The 5,106-nt window shown below is 53.1% G+C and overlaps 1 protein-coding gene across 4 annotated transcripts in view; it reads left to right on the top strand.

The window, feature by feature from the left end:
• Window positions 1–5,106, top strand: part of LOC113207477 (homeotic protein antennapedia-like) — a 186,887-nt gene that overhangs the window by 38,082 nt on the left and 143,699 nt on the right. For 2 of the 4 annotated variants that reach the window (XM_052271413.1, XM_026424061.2), the window contains exon 1: window positions 1,863–2,504. The gene's annotated coding sequence lies outside the window, so the exon portion shown is untranslated. Of the gene's footprint in view, window positions 1–18; window positions 193–1,862; window positions 2,505–5,106 lie in introns of those variants that run through there. The other 2 variants (XM_052271411.1, XM_052271406.1) reach the window with 2 other exon arrangements.

Here is a 5,106-nt window from a genome sequence, read left to right as displayed (position 1 = left end):
ATATTTTTTTCTTTTCAGGTAAAACATTTGCGGCGTTGTGACGAGGGCCGTCGTGTGCTTTCATTCTGCACATGCCTGGCAACACTGGCACCTGATGGTGTGTATGTGTGTGTGTTGGAGAGAGAGGTGTTGCCATCCCTATCGCTGTCTGCCTCACGCACACACGTCCCCGACAGACAAGAGGTTTTTGAGGTGAGTTAGCCTTTTGTTAGCCGATCCGTCGTCTGGTTGGCTGCTCCCCAAGCTCCCCCCTCCCCAACCGCTCGCTCTGCTGCTGCAGACTCACCCTGCTTCCCCTCGTCCCAACCCTGGCCACCGCTGGTCGTCCCTCTGCCTGCCTGACCAGGCCCGGCAGCCTCACAGACGCGCACAGTCGCCGTGCACCCCTTACTGCAGCTGGGCCAGTGGGACAGCCATAATTGTTTTCACTTTTCTCCCTTTTTTTTGCCCTGCTGGCTCTTCTTCCCCCGGGGACCTCTCTTGCCGTTTCGACGCGCAATCACCGCTTTCTTGAGTTGCACACCCTTTTGTGCTGGTCATTATGTGAAGTCCCCGCAAATAAGAAACCTGTGGCGGCGGCAGGGTCCTCTCCGAATGGAGTCACTAGCGGTGGGCTGGCTGCCCTTTTCCTGTGACCGAAAATGTGTGAATGGACCAGCCACCAGTCGCGAGTCTATTAGGTAACTAAATGTGCCGGTCTGCAGTCTACATGTGCCGCAAGCACGTCCCTGAGACACGGGGCGTTTTTTTTATGTGTAAATCTTTCTGATCGTTACTTTGGATCGCACGTGGTAAGAAGGATCACAAAGTTTAGGCTGTAACAAGTTTATCAAGTTGTAGTAGGTGAGCACTTCAACCGTGGAGACTAGACTTGAATTGGCTTAAACAATAAGTCAAAATAGATACAAACTTTGAAAAATCCAGTACATTTTCAATTCGATGGACATATTTGATTTAAATTATACATCATTTAGTTCATACTACAAGGAAGTTTTTAGTAAGCTCCAAGACATCAGATATCGTTGGACCGAAATTAGCCAAAGCCGATTCAACACTAATAAATTCAAAATTGAAATTGCGAACGCATTGAAAAGCTTGCAAAAAATGATGGTTTGATGGGAATGTGCACGATCTTGAGGGTTCTGCTCGCCCGTGCGTGGGTGTCGATGTGACCGATCTCTCTTCGCGTGTGGCGCCCGCCCCTCCTCCGCCTGCAATAAGGCTGGCCAATTTGTCCGCCTCGGCCATTTCAATTAAATCGAAATAATTACAAGCCTCAGACGGCAGTTGTAGTGGCCGGGCTGCTCACCGCACGCTACACTCACACACTCACCACCCCTCCCGCCACCGCCACCGCACGCGCCGCGCTGCCAACCTTACTAAGCACGACAGGAGCGCCCGCACTTGTCCCACCCTGCGCGGCCCACCGAGGATGGCAGAACTGGTAGGGCCGATCGCGTGCCCGAGATCCCGGGGTCCTTTGCAAAACAATCCTGACCCAGTTCGGCGCACTGTCAAAGTTTACGAGCGGCGCTCATTTTCGGATTGTTACGTTGGCAGCGAGTCGGCCTACCGCTTTGCCCCGCCCTCCCCCACCCCTCCCTTCCCTGCCGCCCTGCCGCCGGCGGCCGGGCCGCGCCGCCAGCTCCCCCTCCTCCCTGAGTTACGAGTCAGCCATCAAAATCTGGAGCCTCTCCCTCCCCTCCACCACCGGGCGGGCCCCCCTCCCCGCTCCGCCGCCGCTCCGCGCCCCGCGCTGCCTTCCCCCTCCCCAGCGCTCTCCCCTCCCCCAGCCGGGTCCCGCCCGCCTCCCTGTGGCTCAGCCTGATTACGCGTTAGGCTTAGTCCGGCGGCCGGTTTTCATACATGCAGATGCGAAATATGGAAGAGGGAGAAGGAGCGACGCGAAACAATTGACGTCGTCGGCGTGCTGCAGTCTGCTTTTGCCGCGCGTGTGTTTTTGTGCCTCGGTGTTGTCATTTGCCTCCCCGAGCCTGCTTGCTGGCCTGCTTTGGCTCGGCCGGCGCGCGCGCGCGCGCCCTCAGTGTGTCGTTTGGCGCGCAGGCGTGCTGGAGCGCGGCGGGAGCGCACGTGACGGTGCGAGTGACAGTGAAAGTGACCGTGACAGTGCTGTGACAGTGAAAGGGTTGTGACGGTGAAAGGGTTGGGACAGTGCTTGTGTGACTGTGTGCGCGTGCGGTGCGCCTCGTGTGATGTGGCCGTGGTCTTCGGATGATTTTCACAGTGAGGATTGATTCAGAGTCTATACATCCGTGTGGCTTTTACTATTGTAGTTGCTGTGTTGCTTTTTTGAGTGCGTTAGTTTTTTACTGCTACTGCTGCTACTGCTTTGTGCTGCTCTTTCGTGCAAGATGCGCCGGCGGCGCGGCTCTAGCTAGCGCTGCCGTCAGTGTTATTTGAGTATTTGTGTGCTTTACGTTGGGATTTTTCACTTCTTGTGTCGTGGGCCGAACAATAACTTTGGATGGATAACGCTTCTACAAGTAAGTGGCTTTAAAATATGTCAAATGTCAATTTTATCCCACTTTTGTTACTTAAAAATTTTACCCAGTGGAATAGAAATACGTGCCATAACATCCTCTGGTGTACCACAGTTCTCTGCAAGTTTACTGCTGAAACTTATTTATGATTTTATTTTGGTAATTATTGCAATATTATTTTAACTGGCCTGTCCTTTTACCGACTCTAATCTTAGTCTTAAAAGACCCCAATTGAGTAGATTCCCTATTGCCATTATAGCCTTCTCCAGTTTTATTAAATGCTTCTCGTAAACTTACTTTGACGCGGAAATGATCGATTCAAGACAAATTATTAGAGTTATAACTAATGCCTCACTTTATTTTTTTTAGTACCTTTGTATGCGCGTTTAGCGTTTGTTTGGCTACTTTAGTGTGATGTAGAATTAACGCTGTCATATTTTTTCCCCATGGGACAGGAAATCGTCACTCCCTCTCTAGTCGTGCGCCCCTGTGGTCGTCAGGAACACGCGCCCCAACCTGCCGTAAACACCCGTGCAGTACCGCCCCGTGCAAATAGCAGGGGAGGGGTGGTGTGGGTGGGGTGAGGGGGAGGGGGACGGTGTCCTCCCGGGCCGGGGCGGCCGCGGGCGACGTGGGAGGGAGCGCGCGCGTGATGCTTTATGAACTCCTAAGAACCCTCGCATTGTCTCTGTCGCACTTGAGCCGACCTTTGCGCCGTAAAGCGCGGCTCAGTCGGCGCGTAACGTGTCCGACATCACCCCAAAATGGCGCGCGGCGGCGGTGGCGGCGGCGCCGCTTCGGAAAATGAAATTGTTATCGATCTTCCAGCGACGTCCGCTGTGTTTATCTTTGCCACCCTCCACGGAGGGCTATCGTCCCCACGACACGCACTTTTTTCATTTTATATATATACGGTATCTCTTCTTTCTTTTTTTTTCGGCCTGCCCTGCCCTCGTAGCAAGTATCTCGAGGGTCATTCTTCGAGGGGGCGCTCTCTGGCGCTTGCTATTGATAAGAGGAACGAGGTGTTTGCCGGCGATTCTGTAAGAAATACGGCCGTCTGTATGAATTAAAGATCGCATATAGCTGCTGTGTTGGGTCGCAAGGTCTTCCAATATTTTGTTTCGCTTTTTTTTCCGGAGTCGTATTTTCCCGAATGTCGCGTCAGTGATGTATCGCGACCTACTATAAGTTTTTTCTTCTGCGAGTCGTGTGCGATAGGAACGTCATCGGGAGCACGTATCTGTGGGGGAGGAACGGTTGTTGCAGCGCTTTTAAGACGAACGGTCTTCCGGAGAACTGAGTCAAAGAATACGAGCACGGAACGATAGAAATCTTAGAAAATCAGATGTTACATCCAAATCTGTTAAATCGTTTGACAGCACACAAATGTTTGTCAATGTATTGTCCAAATAAATCGTTACTGTTGTTAAATTTTGACTCAAGAACATTTCAGGAAGCCCCGTGACCGTATATTGTGTGGCAATATGGACAGTGTTCTGTTCGGTTGAGGTTGGCACATGGTTTTAAAGACGCTGCGCTGAGAGAACAAACCACCCTACCTGCACTACAAGTGAAACGCCGGGGCCGCAGTGCATCACTCACCGCGGCCCTAAGTGCCACCGCACCGGGGTGGGCCGCCCGGCGGGGGCAGCGCTTGGACCCCGACCAAACACATATTTTACTAACCGTAGACTTAAGCGCTGGCCAGCCCAGCCGGGCGCTTGCTTCAAGCGCCGGCGCAGGTGTTTATTGTGCTGCACCTTCGCCGGCTCCAAGAGCTCCCAAGAGCGCGAAAAGGCCGATACGATGAGGCCGTTATGACGCTTAAACATGGTGTTCTCCATTTCGCCCGCAGACATGAGTTGAACGTCATCGTATGATCATCTCGTGCGCGCTGTGCATCCGCTGCTGCTGTTACACCGCGTCCCTCGCATGTAGCGCAATCTTTTCCGAGTGTTTTCCCTCCACTTCAAAGAGCGGCAACGTATTAATAATTGGCCTGCAGTGACAGCCGGCGCTGCCGTGGCGCTGCCCTGCGTCATGTTTGGGGCCCGGCCAAGGCGGGTGTACCGGGCGGCGGTGGGCGGCGCGCAGCAGTGCAAACGGAAGTACGACTTTGTTGGAGCCGTTCAACAGGGCGACCGCCGTTCTATGATGATGTCCGCGGCTGCTGTTTGCTCCCTGTACGCATGTTTCACTACTTGTCATAAAGATATCAACATGGCCGCATTACTTTACGTAAATCGTAGTTTCATTTTCAAAAGTAGATAGTATTAATAATATTATTATTATCCGGATGGTTTTTTGCGGGGTCATAATCCAATCGTATATTCAGCAGTAAGACAGAGCCCTCAGTGACAGTCTGGACCCGTCTTTAGGGGGGTCGGTTCCGGACTTAATATGCCGCGCAAGCCGCAGATGAAAGTCAGACCACGTGGCAAACGGGCCCCTCATTTCGGCCGTTTTTCAGCCGCTGCTCTGTCCCAGCAATGCAGTGCCGGCCATCAGCGCGCTGGGGAGCGACGCGTCGCCACCTCCTCAACTCATTTCTCCGAGGGGGGTATTTCTCATCAAGGCTTCGAGCACTTACTGCACCCCCCCC

The sequence above is a fragment of the Frankliniella occidentalis genome, unplaced genomic scaffold (genome assembly GCF_000697945.3).
Source record: "Frankliniella occidentalis isolate FOCC.00 unplaced genomic scaffold, Focc_3.1 Scaffold161, whole genome shotgun sequence".
NCBI classification, from domain to species: Eukaryota; Metazoa; Arthropoda; class Insecta; order Thysanoptera; family Thripidae; genus Frankliniella; species Frankliniella occidentalis.
The sequence above is the reverse complement of the archived record's forward strand: the minus strand, read 5'-3'. Positions and strand labels throughout refer to the sequence as shown.